Genomic DNA, 22631 nt, shown 5'->3' with positions numbered 1-22631 from the left:
ACACTCTCATTAGAATTACAAAGAGGCTGGAGAAATGGAGCAGAAATCAACACTTTTGTAATGTCCTGAGTCAGCAGAGCTGGCCGGCTCTTCTCCTCACCTGTCTCTGCCTGTTGTCCTCTCTCTCTCCTTCTCGTTGTGCCCTCTTCATACTTCTCCTTTCAGATGAACCTCTTTTTTGCACTGCTGCATATGTTTGATAATATACACACACATATTATGTAAACAAAACCTGTTATTTTGACAGCACTAGTTTTAAAATATTTTCATTTCAGGTTTAATTGTAATTGTAATATTCTTACTTATTTATTTTTATTTATCAATTTCAAGTTCTTCATTTAATATTTGTATTTTTCATTTTATTTTAGCTTAATTTCAATCAACAAATATATATAGGGTGGAAAATCATTTTATCATTCGACACACAGACCTTCATTCTCCCTGACTCAGAGACATGTATTAGTCTATAAATGTTTTGTACTTACACACAGAACAAACTTACACACATGCATCTATAAAGGCATTCAGTTCATGTAAGAAAGGAAATACGGCATCCCTTAAAAAGAATTAGACAATATAAGGACATTTATAAACACTATAAACACTTGAGCAAAAGGTAAGCAAAGAAAGAAGTGAAATGTCTCCTGCAGAAGTTTCCTAAGTGTGTTTAGGTCATTTGTAGGACAATGTAGATTTTTGTCATGTTGTTGGTGTCAAATAATGAAAATTGATATAAAGTGTTATGTTATTATTACAAAAATATTTTTTTTGAATGTGTAGAATTCATGTGTATATGATAACTGTAATAAAACGACCCTGTGTAAGTATTTAAAAAAAAAAACACTAATTAATTAGTGCATTAAATAAAGTTGCCACGTGATGGCCCTGTTGTACTATAATCAAGCTAAGTACGACAGCCTAAGGTTAAAATCATTCCTTCCTTCATTCAGTCAGTCATTCATACTTTTATTAATTCAGTTATTTAATCAACCACTCACTCAATTAATCAATATATTTATTTATTTGTATATTTAAACATAGGCCCGACAGGCTCTGTAGCCCTCTCAAGTAAACTAATAAACGCAATGCCACACAGTGGTCAGAGCTCAAAACACAGTCAATGAAACTGACTAACAACGGTATTTCGGATAAAACTTACTAGCCTGAAGTACGTTTTATTGAATACAATACTATGAAAATGTATATGTAAAATTATGTTCATTGTTACAATAGGTTGACACTTCATTAAAAGTAGATAATCTGTAGACGCTCACAGAACTGTGTTAAAGATAGTGGAAATATGACTGAAATGTCTCTCTACAGCTCTTACCTTAGATAACTCTGAGGACTCTTCATGCTAAACCTAGTCAGACAATTAAAATCTATATAAATCTATAATTAGCAATCTATATACTTTAGAATGCATGGCAACATTGTTAAAAACAATTTTATTCAGCAGATGGCTACTGTTATAATTATAAATACAATGCTGTAAACAACAATACTGAACGTTTGTATATAATAACAATGTGTATTTGTGTAAATAATGCATATAATAGCACAAGCTTGTTAACATAATGATACAAGCTGCTATGAGTTAATTTGTTTGTGTACTTAATAACATAAAATACAAGTTAAACTGCTGTGTTCCTGAATGCCATTGGCTAAAAAGTCATATGATTGTGTTTGTGCATGTGTGTATGCAAATGTTTGTGTTTATACACTCTGAAAGGTCACAAGGAGGTCTTATGCCTGATTCAAGCTGAACCATATGGCCAGAATGTCTGTCACAGAGCCAAAAGGCAAAAACATCCAAGCTAACTAAGAAATGTTACAATATCATTAACAGTGTTTTAACAATGAACAACATTTTTCTAAAAAAAATAAGTCGAGAGCAAATTTTAGTCAAACACACATTGCAAAAGTCTTTGAAGAGAGAGAGAGAGTGTGTGTGTGTGCGCGCGCGCGCGCGCGTGTGTGTGTGTGTGTGTGTGTGTGTGTGCTTGTGACACATGACAGCTGTGTGGTTCTTTGATGTTTAGGATTACAGCTGGATTACATCATGGTAGTTTGGATGACAGCACCTGTATTGTGATAGAAAAAAAAGGTAGAATCCACAGATGAAAAGAGAGGCCGGATTGAGGTATCTCCTGAAGAAGAAGACAACAATAACACTTTTTTTTAGCAATAAATAAATAAATAAATAAAATTAGGAGTGTAAAGTCATGTATGTTTGCTTCTTTGAATATTTTTGTACTGAACGCCTCTGTACAAATTGAGTATTATGTTTGTTTTAGAAGCAGTAGCCATCAGGTAGCTTTAAAGTGCTATTATTTACACAGCTGTCTTGAATACTAGATTCTGATTGGTCAATCATGGCATTTGGCAAATATATTCAATTTATGAATTACTATGAACATTTTTAATAACGACTGCTTAAAATGGATGACTACATTTTTCATGTTCATATTATATTATATTGTATTATAATCTTGTTTACAGTTGTTATAGTAAATAAAAAGTTGTTTATATATCAGCAATATATCAGCAGCAAACTTCAACCAGTCATCACTAGGCTCTTAATCGAAGCCAGAGCTCTGCAGGGCGTCGAGCTGAATGCTTAATGACTGAACTACAATCAGGTTTGGGTGAGAACAGGATTAGTTCTGTCTTTGAAGGTCTGAGATCTGATGTGGTTTCTGGTTTCACAGTGCAGCAGTGATGCCTCGCATTTTGAGAACAGTGTAAGTATGTGTGTTTATGGAACAAAACAGGATTGAATGTCACACAGCCCAGCTACACGCCTGTATCCCATGCTATGCTTGCCATGCTAACTGCCTTTTCCTCTTTCTGCCTTTTTGCCTCTGATTTCCCTCTTCTTTTTCTGTTTTCCCCATGTGAGCCTCTGACACCCCCATCACCGCCAACAGCTCTCTCTCTCTGTATCTATTTTTTGTGAGATCAGCAGAGATGGGTAGATTGAAGTGGACAGCGGTGCAGAGCACACGCTCACTACTGCCTCTCTGCCAAATCCCTGACCTAGAAACAGAGAGAGAAAGAGAGAATACTAAAAGGTTACTGAGAGGATAGAAGTGTCCTGTGTGGGTGGCTTCATTTAGCTGAGATTTCTGGAAAAAACCCTACAAGTGAGCTAAATCTTGTCATAAACTTGCTCTGGAGACATTTTTTGTTTATAATCATGATCGCAGAGTTAGCATTTAATTCATATATAAAAAATGTGAAGGACTGAGTTTGGGATTATTAAATGGTTTGAATTTAAGACAAAACATATTATCAAAGATGAAAGCAGTTTGGTCAGGTTATTAGTTACAAACTAGGTAGTTGCACAGGAGCTCCACACCTGGACTGGAGGAGAATTTGCACTTCTCTGAGACTACGTCTGGCTGGCACAAAGTTAAAAATGCATAAGCCATTTTCTTATTAATATTTCACATATGCAAGCTCCCTATCACCAATGCAAGCAGTACAGAGAGCGGGAGAGAGAAAGAGTGATAAGAATGTAAGAGATAGAGGGAGAGAGACTAAATGAGTATAAAAAGAGAGAAGAAAGAGAGGGGAAAGCAAGAAATATATATATATATATATATATAAAAGTAGGAAAATAAATAGAATGGAATCCTGTTCCCCTTTGTTACCAGACTGTTGTTATTAATCCAGATCTCAGATGAAACAAGCCAGACTAGGTCTTAAATGTTTAAACTGTTTCTATGACATAATTTCTGAATTGTGCTTCTCACTTGGAACAAGTACATGTTAAGTAAATGTCTCGAGTAAACTCTTGAGACAATACAGCAGAACAGTGTTTTTTCCAAAACCATGCATTTGAATTACATTGAATTATAGTTTCAATGACCATTGTAAACACACTGTAGAGCAGCACCATCTAGTGCAGTACAGCCAAACAGTAAAAACAGCATTATTGTGAAATGTTGTTTAAAATACATTTTTCTATTTTTAATTCATTTTAAAATTTAATTTATTCCTGAGATGACAAATCTTTATTTTTTAGCAGCCATTACTTTAGTCTTCAGTGTCACATGATCCTTCAGAAATCCTCAGAAGCCTTGCAAATGTGTTGTGACCCAGTGAGTGGACAACCTTTATTTTTATTTCAGTTACTTACTTCATTTTTTTCTCTCTTGGCTAGGAAAGACATGTGTTTATAGTGCTAATTATTTGATTAAAATCATAATCAACTTCTGTATAACCATGTAGGCTTGGCGACATCTAGGGAAAAGCTTTGTCCCCACAATTCTTTAAAAATGGTAATGTGTCCTGATTTCACATGCTAGACGCATTCGCCTAAAATGATGTCTCTTCAGTGTCCTTCTAGCTACCGTCTCTGGTATAGTTTGTTCTTCTCAATAGCTGTTTTTTTGCAATTGAAAGTTGATTTGCTGATACTTTCAATTCTAGAATGTCTTTTCGCAAATCACTTTGCAATGTATCTGGCTGCCATAACAATAACTTTACATGCTCGCCGCTGTTCGCTGCAGTCCTACAGCGCAAGCAGCTTCTCAATTTAGCTCGCTAGCTAAGCTGGAGAAATGCCCAAATGAAAATGCGCTTTCAACGATGCGAGTGAAGTGTTTTGCTGTCACTGTAAATGTTCATTTTCTGTTGCCAGCAAAGGTGAATTAAACATTGCAGATCACAAGAGCCTCTAACACTGTTAAATGTGGAATTACATTTTATTGTTTATATTGTCATATTTTGTTTTAGAAATGATTTAATAAAATATACATTTTAATGTTGAGGAGAAAATATTCTCAAGTTTCATTGTTCTATTGCTAGAGGAACTCATGAAGATGGGACAAAAGATGGTAGCACTTTATTTTACAGTCCTGTTCCTCATGTACATTCTATGTACTTATTATAGTAATTACAATAACTATGTAATAACTAGGTACTAACCCTGAACCTACCCCTAAACCTAACCCTACCCCATGTAGTTACCTTGTATTACCAGAACTTTCTTAGATAAATACACTGTAAGTACACTCTAAGTACATGTTAGTACACGTACTGTAAGATAAAGTGCAACCTACATACAGACTCATATATAGGCTATGCACAGACATAACCAGGAACAATTATGCAAGGAGGCCACTTTTTACAGTTCCTCCCAAAACAACAAACACTTTAACTTGTAAAAACTGATTTGGAGTTGGACATGATAAATAAAAAACAGCTTTGAGTAAACCAACAGCTTTTGAGCAATTCAATGATTCAGCGAGACTATACTGATTAAAAGGGTTAACTCTTCTGATCAAACTGGCAGAAGCAGTTAAGCAATACAAGGATGTGTGGTCTATTCATCGTCTTCTTTACTTCATAACATCCCCATAATTTTGTACTTTTTAAACTGTTATGGATATATGTTGTTTTTACCTGCAGTAAAAGTAAAGACCACTGATTAATTGCAGATTCAAACGATAGATGATTGCAAGTTTTGTTTCTTCAGAAATGCATTATAAGTAAATATCCACCATATCCAGCGTTCTTCTGTATCCTGTCTTATAAAGTATCCCATTACTCTGTGAGAAATAGCTTCAAACGATTCAGTGGGTGAGTGAACTGCCCAAATGAATCAAACTGCAAACTGCACAAACAATTTCAGACCTTTTTGCAAACCCATCTGAACAAAAGAGAGATTCATTTGTGAAACTGGCATCAGTAGTTGTGATTCTAAACAACTGATGGAAAACACACATGGCATGATTGTGGAACTATTAACAGGGAAAATACATGTCATGTCGGTATTTGGTTATTTTCATTGCCAAACAAGCATTTATTAGTAATATTTTACAAGAAAACTTAAGTATTTGAAAAGGACTACTGTCACAATAAAAATTGATGACCCGGTTCAGACTGCAGGATGACATCTCAGCTAAAACTTTATTTATTTTGCAGTGAAGCTGTGGATTCAACAGCATGCCAACACTGAATTTTCAGACCTGGCAAAGTTTTTGCCTTTAAATAGTTAATATTTGTAATGTTTACGACATATAATATATACATAAACTTTTTCTGATAGAGAGTGACCAGGCTTCCTGATAAAACCTTAAATATTCCTCAAATATTTAATAAAAATTTTTAAAAGTAAATGTCAACATGCACATAAACAATCTTTTTTTTTTTTTTTATTCATTTGAAGAAAAAAAGTTTGAAGGAACTGATTTTTGCTACTGTTATAAATGCACACAATAAAGAACTGATTCATTGTTGAAAAAAGATAAAAATACTTGCTCATTTTTTATTTTTTATATTATTATGGTCATCTGGTCACCCTACTTAGATATGCCATGATTCATGATGGAAATGATTATAACACACACACACACACACACACACACACTCAACCAAGCATGCAAGGCTGCAGCAGTGACATGTCTTGGCATCCTGTTGCAGAACTCAGGCCTGTATGCCTGAGTGTGTGCGTGCAGAGGATCGATCCAGCCATCACAAGCACCAGGGCCCTGAGAGACATGAGGCGGGTAGAGCGAGGGGGGATGGATGAAGAGAGAGAGAAAGAAGCAGCAATAGCTGCAGCACAGCTATTCAAGCTAACTCGTTATGTCCAGGGCTTATTGGAAAACAGTCCGACTGAGGCTCAGCACTGAAATTAGTTATTGATCTTGCCTTCCCATCCCCAACCTGCCTCTCTCTTACCCTCCTCCTCCCCCTCAGCTTTGGGACCGCAAAAGCCTCTTCTGCTGATTCCTACTCTTTTTCATTTGTTCCCCTCTTCCTCGTTCATTCCCTGGCTCTCACTTTTGCCATACAACCCTTTTCGTTCCATACATTCTTTCGAGTTTTTACGTTGGCAGTCCTTTGTTTCCAAGAACCAGGCTTCCGTGGTTTTGATCAGTTCTCTCTCTTGACAGTGGCTCTCTGATTGGTTAACTTCTTCTCTTCCTTTGCCTTGCTATCACTCTTTTAAAATCTGTTTTCTTTCCCATCCACTGCCTTCCCTCTACTCTCTCTCACTCTCATTCTCCCTTGTTGTTCTTTTCTCACACACGGGTGATTCTTTCTTTTCCATTGCTCTCTTTTTATTTCTCATCTTCGCCTCCTTTCTCTCAGCTGCATCAATTCTGCAGTCAGCTGCACAAACTAGTTATAATTTAAAGGAAAACCAGAGTGTGAGAGAGAGAGAGAGAGAGAGAGAGAGAGAGAGAGAGAGAGAGAGCGAGAGCTGAGGGATAAATGCAGATGTAATTGGTGCAGTGAGGGGAAAAATAAATTAAGAACGAGTCATATTGGTAACACAATAATCCCAGAAAATTACACACAAAACAATATTTGCATTCAAATACTGACACACACTTCAACACTGTATTTGCAGCCAGTGCATGATGCAATTGTGACGGATACTAATATATATAAGTATATAATAAATAGAATTATTTAATTGCAATTCCTGAAGGAAATGCCAGAAATTGTAATGCAGCATAAATAGGTGAGTTTGGGTTTAAAGTAGGGATGGACGATCATGATTTTTCATGGCCGATTCTGATACCGATTTTTTACAAGCAAACCGGCCGATTCCGATACCGATTTCCGATTTTTTTTAATCTTTAAGCAACAAACAAGAAAGAAGGAAAGTGTGCATAAACAAGATTTTTATTTGTTATTTAATAGGCCAAACTGGCTTTTGGCTATTGGAAACAACCGTAACCATCTGAAATTAATGGCAGTAACTGCACAGTAAGTAGCCTACATTCAATACAAACATAGATGTTTCATCAGCATTTAGCTTTTGTATTTGAATTGTGTTGAAACTACATAGAACTGGCATTAAATGAAATGATTAACTGTAACCATGTGAAATTAAAGGCAATAACTGCATAGTTCTACAGTCCAAACAACACAATCAACACACATTCAATAAGATGTTTCTTAATCAGCATTCAGTATTTGTTTTAATTTTTAAATTTGGTTTTAAATAAATTTAAAAAAGGTATTTACCAGTGAGACTAAATAAAAGTATGCTATATAAATACATTATTCCAAAATGTTAAAATCAAATAATGTTGGTGCGAATAAAACAAAGATGCAAACTGTTTCATTCATCCAGTTAAAAAAATAATTAGGGTAATGATTCACAATGTATATATTTTTTAATTGAGCCAATGAAAAATAAATAACTATTTTCTCAAGTAAAAGATTATAAATGTGAATCATTACCCTAAAATGTTTTAATTGGATGAATGAAACACTTTTTTGCAGTGTGCTACAGCAGGTGAATTTAAATAAAATTAAGTCTATGTAAATTTTAAGGTAAAATAAAAATAAACTGACGTTTACTTCTGGCTTTTCCAATCGTGTATGCAAGTTCTGCTTTACAAAAAAAAACATTTCAGTTTTGTCACAGTTTAGTCCGTTTCGTTTCTCATCCAGCTCGCGAGAAGTTGATCTGAACATCTCTTCACGGTCTACTCGTGTTCAGGGCGCGGACCGGTACATTATATGCTCGCGCAGCTTCAGTGCGCGCAGGAAAGGCTTTTATTTGTGCGGCAGTACACCAGCGGCTGATCGCTTCCTGTTATCTGTGCCTCCAATTGGTGCCTCAGACATGAAGCTCTGCATTTCCAGTGCTGAACGGCTGCCCATGTCCTGCACACAGATTTCGAAATACTTCCACACAAATGACATAGCGAACGATTACGATGTAGTCTGTGCACGCGGGCGTACTTCCGGAAAAATCTGCCGAAAAAAAGACCAAAAACCGATTTATTACCAAAAACGAAAATTTCCGATTTATGGCCGGTCAACCGGTGCATCCCTAGTTTAAAGCTTTGGCTCTATGTAAAAAAGTTGCCGTGTCATTACACTTGCAATGACGTGTCTTGTGTTCTTTCGGCTAAGTATCATCTGAGTATCAACATGCACACAAATACCATCTATATGGTGTAAATGTGGCCATAAATCATTTAACGGACACAAGAAAGAAAGACCAATACAATTCTGAATGGAATACATTATTGTTCAAGACTTGTTTAAGGTATTTTTCCCCTCCAAATTAGATTTATATATTTATTAAAAAAAAAAATTCAAATAATTGTAATATGCCGAATTGCCCCTCAATAAACATTTGTTGTTATTGTTTCTCATTTTGAAAATGTTAACGCTACTTAATATTTCTGTGGAACAAATATCAATACAGTATGCAAATATTACAATGACGCCAACTTGAATTTTAAATTCCTTAAAATTATAACATATCCATATATATATATATATATAAAAGTTGTTTTTAAGTGATTTAGACTCATTTTGTAGCACTGTGTACTTTTAGGACAGAGGCCACCACATGACTCAATTTCATTCTTTCATTCACATGAGCATCAGCATGTGGACAGAACATTGAACTAACATTCTAAAGGTAGCTTGACAAACAGGTCAGGCTAGAGTATCTGGCTCAAGTTCCCAGACTGCATTGCTTTGCTTTCTCATATCAACAACACTAGTAAGGCATCTTGAAAAGGACTTGACTTCAGATTGGGTCATTAATTGAAGTGTCAATGACTCTTGCTCAAATTACAACTTTACAACAAAAAATGGTCTAACATGCACACTGAGGTGATTCAGTCAGGAAACGGGGGGATTCTGTGCTTGGCAACAACGTTGTTGGCTCATTTATTCTGCTTCTGCTGTTTGGTCACCAAACCCACAATTCTGTGGGAAAACAGTTGTCTGTTCATGTATGTCAGGGTTCAGATTGAGGTTGCACAAATAAAAAGATAATTTTACATCTAAGAAATAGTTTACTTTTCTTCTTGCCTCAAAGAAATAGATTCTAGCTTTTCAATATTTTTCTAATATTGACTTTTAAAAGGGGATATATGTGATCCTGTTTAATTGTGACCCTTAAACAGCTTTCAGGATTACTATCATTTAAAATGGATTTATTACTTCCATTTTATTTTCAGTTTGTCTTTCCATTTTATTTATTTAATCCTGTTTAGTGTTTAATAGTTAAAGTTTCACATTTAATGAAGGGGGGTTTTTATACACACTACTATTGAAAAGTTTTTTTTTTTAATGCATGCATTAAATTGATCAAAAGTAATGTTACAAATGTAACACATAAATGCTGTTCTTTTGAATACATTCATTAAAGAAATCTAAAAAAGTTGTATGATGGTTTCCCAAACATATTAAGAAGCACAACTATTTTCAACATTTATAATAAAAGGAATCTTCTTTTCTTGAGCAGGAAATTGGCATATTATAATGATTTGTGAAGGATCATGTGACACTGAAGACTGAAGTAATGGCTACTGAAAATTCAGCTTTACCATTACAGGAATAAATTACATTTTAAAATATACAGACATTAAAAAAGTTATTTTAAATGGTATTATTTAAATTATTACAGCTTTTTGGTGAAATAAATGAAGCCTTGGTGAACATAAGATAAACAATAAAAAATTTATAGTCATAAATCAATGTTTTTATTTTTGTTAAATTCATAAAAATGCTGTTTTCATTTAGTTTTTGTACTAAACTGACAACTTCACCATTCATAGAATATCGAAGTTATATTTTGGAGTCAAACAGTAACCTCAGCTCAATTAACCCTCAGCCCTCCCGCTCTCAGCGCTCCATACGATCTTACTCTCTTCTGATCTCTCTAGGTTGGGAAACGAAGCTCCAGGAGGAGAAAACGAAGAAATGGGAACAGTAAAGGGGGTTGGTGGAGAACACGGGAACAAAGCAGGAATTTAAATGGAACCCCTCCACCTCCTCCTCCTTTCCAACCCCCTCAGCACCCCCAGCCCCAAATGCCTCCCAGCCCCCGCCTTTTCATGCGCCTGTCAGGGCTCTGCAGCACGGGGGTAGCAGTGCAGCCCGGCTTCAGGGGGAGTGTGGAGCGATAAGGGTCTTCACGGTGTGCGTGGCTGTGGGATGTGGCGGGGAGGGTGTTTTAGGGTCATGGCGAGAGCGAGATGGTGAGGTGAAAGGAATGTTTACATTATTGGGATCCCCCACTTGCTCTCCCAAACGGAAAAAAAGAGTCCTTCCTGGAACCTACCACATGTCACCTGGTTCTGGTTTAGCCTCTTTGTGTGTGTGTGTGTGTGTGTGTGTGTGTTCGGTGTAAAGTCCATTAGACCCCTAAATTCCAGTATGGTAGTCCAATAACCCACGTTCCAGAGAGTGGAGCTGGTCTCATGGCTAACCAAGAGTAAAGATTAACCATAATACATGCAGCTCTATAAAATAAATGGCTTACGAGCACCGACTGGAGAAATTACCTCTCTGTTTTATGAGAGAAATGGTATTCGTCCTTCACAACAGATGACATAACTGGTGATCTACGTGAAAACGGGAGCTCTTCACTGTGAAATGACCTCCAGCATTCAATGAAAGAGAGGGTTTTCTACAATACAAAAAAATGCAGTTATTCTGAATAACTGCATTTTTTTGTATTGTAGAAAACCCTATGAACCCATATTTGCACTATGAATAACTTATTCATAGTGCAAATATATCAATGGCAAAATCAATTTGCTGATCTTGATATGTGATTTTGTTCTGTGCTGTGGGATAGTTCAACCAAACCTTAAAATCCTGTAATCATTTATTCACCCTCATGTTAATCCAAACCAGTATGACTTTATTTCTTCTTTGAAATGCAAAATAAAATATTTTTATGAATGTTTGTTACCAAACAGCATCAGGCCCCATTGACTCCCATTGTATTTTTTGACCATAAAATTGAAGTCAATGGAAACCAAAACAGTTTGCTTACCAGGATTCTTCAAAGTATCTTCTTTTATACAGGTTTGAAACAACATCAGAATTTTCATTTTTGGGTGTACTCAAAACAAGATGAGCTATCTTAAATATGTTCTTACGATTTTAAGCTCCATAATAAAAAGGAAGGTCAGAATCCAGAAATATACACTAAAAACAGCATGCAATGTTATATATACGAGCTGGAGTCTCCATGAGGTTCAGCATCTCTTCTTCATGTCACCTATTGTTCTGAGATTAACTTCTTTTTCCTTCCACATAATAGTGAAGGAATCTGAAAATGTGAATCAGGAAAACAGTCATCTCCTTCCATGAGTTCTCTCCTCCACCCACCGTTTCCCCCTATTGCACAGAAACCATCAGGAAGTGCGTCACAAGTAAGGAAGCACTTCCAGGAAATGGAGCAAATGCACCAAATAAGGAGGCAGGATATTATTGTGTTAAAAAAATATATAATAATAATAAATAAATAATCTCTCTTTTGCTTATTTGTTTAATCAAAATGTGCATAAAGATAGAACAGAACTAGGTTATAACTACTGAGGTAGACTCTTAGTTAGATATGTGAAACTAAGTTCTAGTAGTTCTGTGGGGAGAAACAATAAGGTTCAGGCTAAATCTCAGATGTGCAGTTATGGCAGTAAGCCTGTGGTGGTGCTCTAGTTCCTAGCAACTGTCATCGGATTAATGTAGTAGCAGCCGTTAGCCATCAGGTGGCACTGTTAGTTAGGACACTTCCCGGTATTCCTGACCCAGCCCTTGAAGGTACTCGGTGCTGCAAGCGCAGGAAGACATGAAGTGGACTATTTGACCCATAAAAAGTACATGGGGCTGCGTTCAGTGACTGGATATCACAGAAGAGATAGGGCAGGGAGCGGAGGTGAGTCAACCTCATCTGCCTCATCAGGAATCTGGAGCCTACTCATGCTTTTATCACCAAGTATTCACTGCCTCGCTTTGTTGATGGAAAATCAGAGCTGGTCCCATTTACCAAGTAAAAACGTTTTGGGAACAAGGACAAGTGATTCTGTTCAACCTTCATTAATTTGCTTTAAATGAACATTTAATAAAGCGAAGGGCCTTTTGATGCTTTTCAAAAAGCTTAGCAGTCAAAGTTTGAAGCTAGTCAACTACTAAATCTCACAAGGGTCATGTGTATGTTTTTTTCTTCTCCCCATTACACAGACAAATCTCACAAATGCAAGTTTTGCCAGCTCAACCCACCACAGTGTTCTTCTACCATACTTGACACTTTTAAAAGACCCAAGGTGCTTTTGCAAAACATGGAGGCACAAAGAAGAGCTGTGTGGTTGTGTACTGTAGGCAAAACTGCCTCTGTCAGAGTTAGCTTTAATATGCGCTCTAAACCCTCTTCAGCTCCGGAGCAGCACAGCTCTTGTTTACCAGGAAAAGAATGACGTGGGACGTTACATAAGATTGAGTCTGCCTTTCACAAAAAGCAGTATGAAGCAATCTTTATAACCTGCTTGTTGTATGTTAACTAGGCTCCACCACACCAAGTAAAAATATCACCTTCTGTATTGGGTGTGTGATGTGCTAAATAGGCTGAATGACTCTTCAGGGTGTGGCAAGGCAGGTTTGTGTATGTTCACGCGTGTTGTGTACTGACTGCTGGCAATTTCATCTGAAATCTGTTACTTCTAAATTTGGCGTCCTCATTATCATCTACATTCTTAAAAAAATTGGGTCTTTGCAGCAATGCCATAGAAGAACCATTTTTTTGGGTTCCACAAAAAACCCTTCAGCAAACAGTTCTTAAAAGAACTTAAAAGTACTTAACCTTCTGGCATTGTTCGGTCATTTTAGACAGGGAAATTTTTTTTTTTTAAAATTTAAAAAATCACTATTTCATTGGAATGGTACGAAACTCAATGACTTTTATGGCAGTCACTATGTGACCATGAGAAAAAATTATGGACTTTTGAAAAAGATAAATGGTTGAAAATGGCCGCCATTGAAAAAACGTAAAAATGCAATACAAATAAATTGTTTGTGTGTATTATAATCAAATTATTCATTATGCAGAAAAAAAAATTGCACAGCTACAAAGGGGTGACACTAAAATATCAAGTGGAAATTAGACACTCCACCCATGTGTTATGTGCAATAAAATGTCTTTGTGTTCAGGTCTGACTGTAGTAAAATTAATGCAAAACTAATATAACAAAAAAACAAGTTTACAAAAAGTTGTCTTTGAGAGTGTCTAATTATATATCCAAATTCACACAAAAAAACAACTAGAGAATTTATTAGACTTTTATGTATAGCTATTTAGGAATCTAGTGGCTAAACCATGGAATTGTAGAAATCCTCCTTTTTTTACTCCGACCAGATGACACTAATCTGACTTCAAAAATTGGATTTTAAAGGCAATTTCTCTATTTTAACAAGAAATACAGATTTAATTGAAAATATAAAATATAAGTCTTTTTTTAATTATTATTTTCATTGGGAAAAAATTAGCATAATTATTGCATAAATATTAATTAGTAGAATGAAATTCTCTCAAAATAAAACATATTACTGGACAAAAATATATTACATTTATTTTACTGAAAAAAAAAAGATACATTTCAGGTGTCTGGTCACTTTTGACCGCGAACAACATAAGCATGACTCCCAAATGAACAATACCAGAGGGTTAAAGGAAACTTTTTAATAATCTTGGGAAACATTTTAATTATCTATATCTAGAATTGTTTGCACAATGGAATGGTTCCATGGCTATTAAGGGTTCTTCATGGAGCCATCAATGCCAATTAAAAAAATAAAACAAACAAACAAACAAAAAAACTTATTTTTAAGAGTGTATGATGCTGGGAGTTGTAGACTGTTGTAATACACAGATAGAGTCACAAATGTTTGGTTTGTCTTTCATGTCTTTGTTGTTCTAAGTTTCAAATATACAATCTTTGGGTGTGAAAAAGTCTTTGAATATGATGGTCAAATGACTGTAATTGTCTGCAATTGCCTGTAGAAGACAGTAATTATCACTGGCTATTTTCACATAAAAATCAAAGTTTGTTTATAAAGCACACTTAAAAACAACTAAGTGCTGTACAATACAATAACAACTAGGGGGAAAAAAAATACACTTTCCAGTGATAAAGGAATGTTGTGTTACGAGTCTTTATTTAGCCTGGCCCTGCTCAATATAAACCAGACATTACAATCAAAGTCAACATGTTTGTAAAGTCAGGTGCATCTTCCCACAAAGGAAGGACATTTCTGCAGACTGCAAAAGAAAATAGCTTGACAGTCTCGAAAAGTTTACAATGCCATTTCTATGGTTCTAGGGTTCAGAAGGTCCATTATCAGAGCCATAATAACCAAATGGAAAATGTTTGGAATAGATGTGAATCTTATGAGAAGTATCAATCTACAACAAATTAAGAAAGTTGTGTCAGAAATTTGTTGTTACAGTTTTGCTGTGTGGTGCTATTGATATCTAACCCAACTCCAACCCAATTAATTCTGAGCCGTTTAACTCAAAAATTAAAATACATAAATCTCTTGCCAAAAAAACAGTGTGTGTGTATTTTAGTCACCCTAACAGTTAGGAAGTTGATAGAAATGCTGCAACACTCTTTGTCTACTCCTCGTCCCTCCATTTCTCACAATTGGGTGCAAGAGTAAATGCTATCAAATTAAACAAGAGAACATACTGATTCAGATGATACCTGTGCTCTCATTTAAGATCCTTAAATTTGATTATTCAAGTAAAGGTAACAAATTATTTAATTTTATTTAAATTATTACACCTCAAGTCTCCTTTACATCTCATTTTCATACATTCATGGGTTTGAAGATCTGATGACATTTAGTGTAAAACTAAGTAAAAATAAAGAAAACTGGACACTTTTTCAGAGCACTATAGTTAATGTGACTCTCTAAAGTAAAGCTGTCCTCTCTTTCCCTCCCTTCTGGTGAGTCAAACTGTAACATTTCCTTCTCCATCTCAACTGCTTTGCCGTTTCTCTCTCTCTCTGTTTGGAGATTAAATGGGCATCATGCCAGTTTTTCATATTTCCTGGCAGCAAAGGGGCCAGCCAACTTCCTGGAGGGGAGGGGCTTACTGAAAGGTTACATTTGCACAATGTGCCTATGGAAAAACACAGAGCGGGGAGAGAACACGAGAGAGGGGAGGGGCAGCAGGGGAACAGATAGGGTGAGAGAAAGGGAGGGGGAGCTTGAGAGAGCGTTAGGCAGCTTGGGCTAAACTAAACGACTCCACCATTCTGCTGTGCTCGGGTAATGGAAAAAGCCCTCCAGGGGAATATTCAGCATGCAAGAGTATCGAGTTGCTCTCCATCATTACAATGCCGCCTAACACCCCGCAACCCCCCCCAACGCTCCCCTTTTAGTCCCTCCCCCGCAACGGCCCCCTCCTCCTCCCAAGCTTCATTTTTCCCTCCCTTTTCACCCGTCCATGCATCTGTGAAATGAAAAGGCTTTCTGGGAGGCTAGCTGAGGGCCACGGGAGGTTGTTTGCGCCTTGGCCTATTTGAAGACGGTGTATAGGATTTCATGTGCATAGATTGTGTTTGTGTGAGTGGCAGAAGCTGGTTGGTTAGTTATGGGAATGGGGTTGTACTGCAGTTGTACTGGTTCAGGTGTGTAGTAGATATGCAATGGAACAAGCATCCTTGTCATTGTCTATTCATAGAGTGGGAAGAAAAACAGAGCGAGACTGATGGAGATAGGAATAAGACAGTGACTGCTGTATACCCATTTGGTTGGTAAAAGCCTCAGTTGGGTTTAGAATGGCAGAGTAAAGGCCTGTTCACCACAATACAAATGTTTGGTGTGATAAACATTTTAATTTGAATAAACAGCTGTTAATGCATCGATTTAGACCGACACAAATTTGTTTGCTGTCAACGCAATGGATTTGTTTTTTTTGTTTTTTTATAGAAAGATGTTCTAATCTCTCTTCCAACACACTTAAAAAAAACTCACCTACTAATAAGGTCACCTACTAGCTGCTGTGTTACATAAAGCTACAACAAGGTGGTGCTTAAAATGGGGTGTTTTAATAAGGAACACTGAAAAGCAGAGAAAGGGTCTGGGAAAAGCTTTCCTGTAACTGTTTGAGAATATTCGAATAGTTTGACTTGCTCTCTTTTCTGTGACAATAAGCGCCACCTACTGTCAGAGAGAGAATCTGCATTTTCATTCAGCTCATCTGACCTTTTGTTCTTTTTTATTTGTTCAATGATTTGCAGAGTTTGCCACACCATATTTAGATTTTTCTGTGCTGGTCTATAATTTAGGAATAACTGTTTTATAATGAATATGATGTGCCCCTAAAAGACAGATAAATACAAACCAAACTGTAACTGGTCGCTATACTTGTTCGTCAGACTGCTCTTCCTGTCCAAGTAGGCGGCACAGGTAGAAACCTGAATCTGAGAATAAAACATAGAGCAAAGGAAAACAAATTCCACTTCTCACAATTATCCCCATCAATTACTGTAGAGAAAATGGGAAATACTTCCAAAGAAACTTTACAAGAAATCTTTCCAAAGAATTTAACCCTTGAACTCTACATTCAAAGCTTATGAATATGTCTTTCTTGGCCAGAGTAAGTCTTACTTGTGGATATTCTCTGATATTCCTACGTCCTTCTTTTACGTAATAAGGATTCTGTGACTAAATAGATTAGTACTAATGATAGTAATGATGACATTTATAAAGCCAGGCATACTGCACACGGCTAAGAATGGACTGCACCACACCCTTCACACTCCTACTCACTCAGTATTTCAAGCGTAAGAATTGCTCAATTTCTGGCAGCACTGGCAGCCCTTCAAAGGACTTGCACAACCAAAAATAAACTGTATGTACTCATAGTGGCACAAAGTGTCAGTATATAAACATTTTGAACTTAATATTGAATAGATATTCTTCTTGAACAATACTTCATTCCGCTGTTTTGCCCAGATTTTGAAATGCCTATGAAGAGAGAGGAGGAAAGGTTTAGAACGAGAAGCAGAGGAAAAGCTAAATTATTGTCCCCCAAATCCTTTTCAAGTCGGTTTGAGCTCTAGCGCTGCAGCCACCCACTGAGAGGTTAGTACAGTTTAGCACAGCACGGCACGGCATGCATCGTCCACAAGACACCTGCACACTCTCATACTATATTTATTTTACTGTACACTCTCTGTTCCTCACACAAACACACTGGTATGTTCTTTGATGTTAAGAATCAAAACTAGTAATTTGTATTGTGAACGAATCTGGGAATGAATCTCTTCTGACTCTTTGCTTTTCACAAATTGGTCGAACTAATTGGCAAAATGGTCTGAATTGGTTTGTGACAGTTCACAGACTTAATCATTTGGAGTGTTTTGGAGTGGTTTCTCTGTAATAGAACAGAGATACTTATATAGAAGAGAACAATGATACCTGTGGAAGAATTGATTTATTATATGATTAATATGATTTATTTGAAGTATTTACCGAAAATGAACTGAAACCAGTGATGAACTGGATAAACAGGTTTGGCATCACTCTGTTTGTGTACTGTCTGACTAATAGTCTCAAAAAACAATAATACTGTGAAATTTACAATTATTACAATTTAAAAGAACCATTTTCTATTTGACTATATTTTAAAATGTAATTTATTCCTGTGATGGCAAATTTTCAGCAGCCATTATTCCAATCTTCAGTGTCATAGAAATAATTCTAATGATGACTTGGTGCTCAAGGAAATGTTCATGTTGAAAACATAATATTTACAGTACGTTATATAAAGCTTTTCTGGTACAGAAAACACAAAGTTAAACATTTAAAACAATGTTGAGTGATGTTTGAGAGTATGACTTTACAGGTAAAAAATTAAATAAGAATAACTTTTTCATTATCAAAATAAGCTTTTTTATTATTATTCTTTTGGCCAAAATTGATATGTGTAGACTGATCAAGGACCATTACTCTCAGACACCATATTTATCAGAGTGAAAACAAAGCTGGTTTGAGGTCAGTTAGCTAGGAGAACTTATTTGATCACCTCCATAGACCACAGGAGGACTGAAGCTGAATGAAACACTTCCATCTAATGCAGCTCTCATACTGTAAATCATCCACCCACTGCAATCAGGCTCTGACATCCTTTATTCCACTGGAGGGATCCAGGCTGTTTTGTAACTCGTTTTAATCCCATTGCACCCCCCAACCCCCCCACATGCTCAGTGTGCGTGTCTGTTTCCCATACCAGACAGTGTCTAGACCAAAGCAATTACAGACGTTTGAGGGCCCTGGGACTGTCCTGGCAGCGGACAGTAAGAAGAGGGGAGGGAGGAGGTTACTGGAAGGCCTTATCACCCAAACATTTCATTTGCTCATATGGTTAGAAGAACAGCTCTTACTGTTCATTTCAATTCTGAATCTCATCTCCAAATCTGGAAGATCAGGACACTCTTATGGAGTCCAAGAGAACTGAGGATGAAGAGGTGAAAGATATGAAAGCTTCGCTGAACCAGCTGCTTGTGCCTGGGCCTTCATCTTCAGCATTGTGTTGGAAGCTGCAAAGAGAAATTTCATGTGCTGGAAATTCCCTGCTGTATGGAGATGGAGGAGGGCTTTTAAATCTTAATATGAGGCTGTGAGATTGTAAAAAATAACATAAATATTTAATCTTGAGCAACTCATTATGGGCTAGCTAAGATTTTAATGCATCATGGAACTTCAGAAAGATCACCTCTTAATTACAGATACAAAGGAAAATGTGGAGGACACTGGATTTACACATTTCTTAAGGTTCTTGTGTATCTCTTCCAAGATCGAAAGAGAAATTTTTAAGAGTGAATTTTGGTTCCTTAATGGTTCATTTAACCATTCTACAAGTACTTTTGTGGAAGAAATACTGGGGGACAGTTGTATCTAATAACAATAATGTAGTCATGACAATGGGTTTGATGCTTATATTTTATTACAGTATATTCATTTTTTTGTCTGCATCTGATGCGTATAAAGAAGTAGTTCAAACAAAATGAAAAATTCATCACAATTTACTCCCATTCATGTCATTCCAATCCTGTAAGACTTTCTCTTTTCTGTGGAATATAAAAAATATCTATTTTAAAGAATATTTCTGATCAGTGTTTGTCCATACAATGAATGTCAGTTGGGGTCCAGTGTTGTTTTGGACCCTGCTGACGTTTTATTTTATGGACAAACACTGATCAGAAATATTCTTCAAAATATCTTCTTTTGTGTTCCATAGAATAACATTCGGAACAACAAGGGTGAGCAAATAATGGCAGAATTTTCATGTTATTGTTGAGGAATAACTTCCTTATCATAACATGTCTACACCCTATTTTTATTTCCCATTTATTATCCCCTCATTATTATCCCCTCATTTATGCCTCATTCCACTTTCTTTCTGGTAGTAAAACTCTCTCAGTCTTCTCACCTGCACTTGTTTTACCCTCTCTCTCTGCCATTATCTCTAGTTTCTCTCCTATATGAGTCCCTCTCTATCCATCCTTCTCTTTCCACTCTCTTTCTCATTCTATCCCAACCCAAACCCCTGCAGTGGTCTACTCCCACCCACTTGTACTGACACTGACACACAGAGACGTGTGTGTGTGTGTGGACAGCATTGCTCTCCCATCGCCACAGACAGGGTGACTTCAGCGGGAAAGAATGCTCTCTCCTTCTGCTCTCTCTATGACTTCCTCCTTTTCCCAGAGCCTCTGCCCTCCACACAGCACAGAGAGTACACACACACTATGAGATGAAGACAGGAAGGACACACACACACACACACACACACACACCGAATAGACAAAGTCACATTTTTTAAATATGGAAAGAAAAGAGTTGTTTAGTTATATTTCACATTATTTATTTATTTCTGTTTTACAATCTTTTTTTGATCAAATAAATGCAGTCTCGGTGAGCATAAGAGACTTTTTCATAAAACATTAAGATCTTTCTGACTATAAACATTTGAACATTGGTGTATACTTTATGTAAAAAGCCATAGGGCTATATTAAACATAAACTGACATTTTCCACAATTTTACATTCACAATTTTTTTTATTTATTTATTATTCTGAGGCACATAATTGCATGTTTGCCAAACTACCACTTTTGATGCACGTTGGTCATCACAAAACATCCCATAAGAACAGATGAAGTGTGATTGTTGTGACAGTTAGACACACCTTCACATCTGAATGAACAGTCCTTGGCCAAAATAAAATATGCTGTAGATTTAATCCAAACACTCCATCAAAACTTTGGCTAGTAAGACTAACAGCAATTTTAAGTAAGACCTATGCAGTATTCTTGTTGAGCAACACCACAAAGGATTTCTTATAAACTGTTGGTATGCAAGTATATTTCTTATTACTTTGAAAAGGAAATTAAATGTGGAAATGGTTTTAATTTCACTCAAGCATGTTTTTAGATAGATTTCCCAGTACTTTTTACACCCCTGCTTGATTTCGAAGCTATTTACTTGTTAAAAAATCTTTAAAAATAATAGAGAAAACTTAAATTATATATATATATAAAAAACATATTAATTAATTAAATGGATATGGATAGTTATGGTGCCCTTTTGGTGAAACCCAAACATGCACTCAGTTTCATTTGAACTTTCCAACCTTCTAGATAATTTCTAATTGTCCTATCAATGTCTGTCATGTCACTAACTGGACACACTGTCATCTCATTCTCCTCTCACCCATACAGTACAATTATTACGGGATGGTGACTATGCCCTTGGTGAGACCGTTTGCTGGGTGCAGTCAAGGTACATTGTTTGACCTGCCTTTTCTCCTCCAATACCCATTCTGATGGACCAGCGGCAATTAAAGACTCGAGGCCGGAGGCCGGCGTAGTCAGTCATTAATGAGGATCGATGATGGACCCAGTGGTGTTCAAAAAGGAAGAGGTCTATCTCCTGCCCCGCATCTTTTTCTCTGATGTGGTAGAGAAAATGTATTGTGTAAATGTATTTGTATGGTGAACTATTACAATTTAAAATATAATTCATATCTGATACCAAGGCTTAATTTTCAGCATCCATTACTCCAGTTTTCAGTATAACATGATGTTTAGTAAACATTCTAATATGCTGATTTGCTGCTGTAGAAACAGTTCGTGCTGAAAACAGCTGTGTTGTTGGAAATAGAAATCCCTTTTAATGTAAAAGTCTTTACTGTTGCTTTTAATCAATTCGGTGCATCCTTGCTGAATAAAATGATTAATTTCTTTAAAAACAATCTTAGTACATGGTAGTATAGACCTCAACAAAATGCATCAAATATCCTAATTGATTACTAATGTGTAATTCATAATGGCTGCTGGTTTATATCCTGCATCGACTAGGTATGGTGTGCCCTTGAAATATGTGACATAATTGTTTTTTTAACAACATCCTAAATAAACACACAGCCTACATTTTTGGATTAAGGCATTACAAAAGTATTGCGGTTGCAGATTAGAGTATCTGAATCTCCGGAGTGTATATGTGTATGTGTTGGACTGTGTTTTTATCCTCACACTCCAACTGTGTGTGCTTGTGGGGGATTGTTAGTGGCAGCAGGGGGTTATGGGTAGCCCTTTTGATTTTGATCCGTCAATATGAGGATCTTTTCACCCCACAGACAGCAAAGCAGATCCTAAAGAGGGGAAATCCTGCTTTTATCCTACAAGTCGTGTCCTCAATGATATCAACAGGACATCTGTATTGGAAATGTAAATTCTTTCTTTGTAGTTGTTTACTCAGATTTATTCAGTGTTGTAAAAATGATCCTATTTTTTTATTAGTTGAGCACCACTTTCTCAAAATGTTATCTCT

General features: G+C 36.3%; 1 long non-coding RNA gene across 1 annotated transcript; it reads left to right on the top strand.

The window, feature by feature from the left end:
* The first annotated feature begins 16229 nt into the window (after nucleotides 1-16229).
* LOC132140414 (uncharacterized) lies at nucleotides 16230-22269 on the top strand. Its single transcript, XR_009433800.1, has 3 exons — nucleotides 16230-17647; nucleotides 17752-17880; nucleotides 21521-22269. It is a non-coding gene; the product is annotated as an uncharacterized LOC132140414 (long non-coding RNA).
* The last annotated feature ends 362 nt before the right edge of the window (nucleotides 22270-22631 follow it).

Source organism: Carassius carassius, chromosome 5 (assembly GCF_963082965.1).
Source record: "Carassius carassius chromosome 5, fCarCar2.1, whole genome shotgun sequence".
Classification (NCBI taxonomy): Eukaryota; Metazoa; Chordata; class Actinopteri; order Cypriniformes; family Cyprinidae; genus Carassius; species Carassius carassius.
This window is presented reverse-complemented; position numbering and strand designations above follow the sequence as displayed.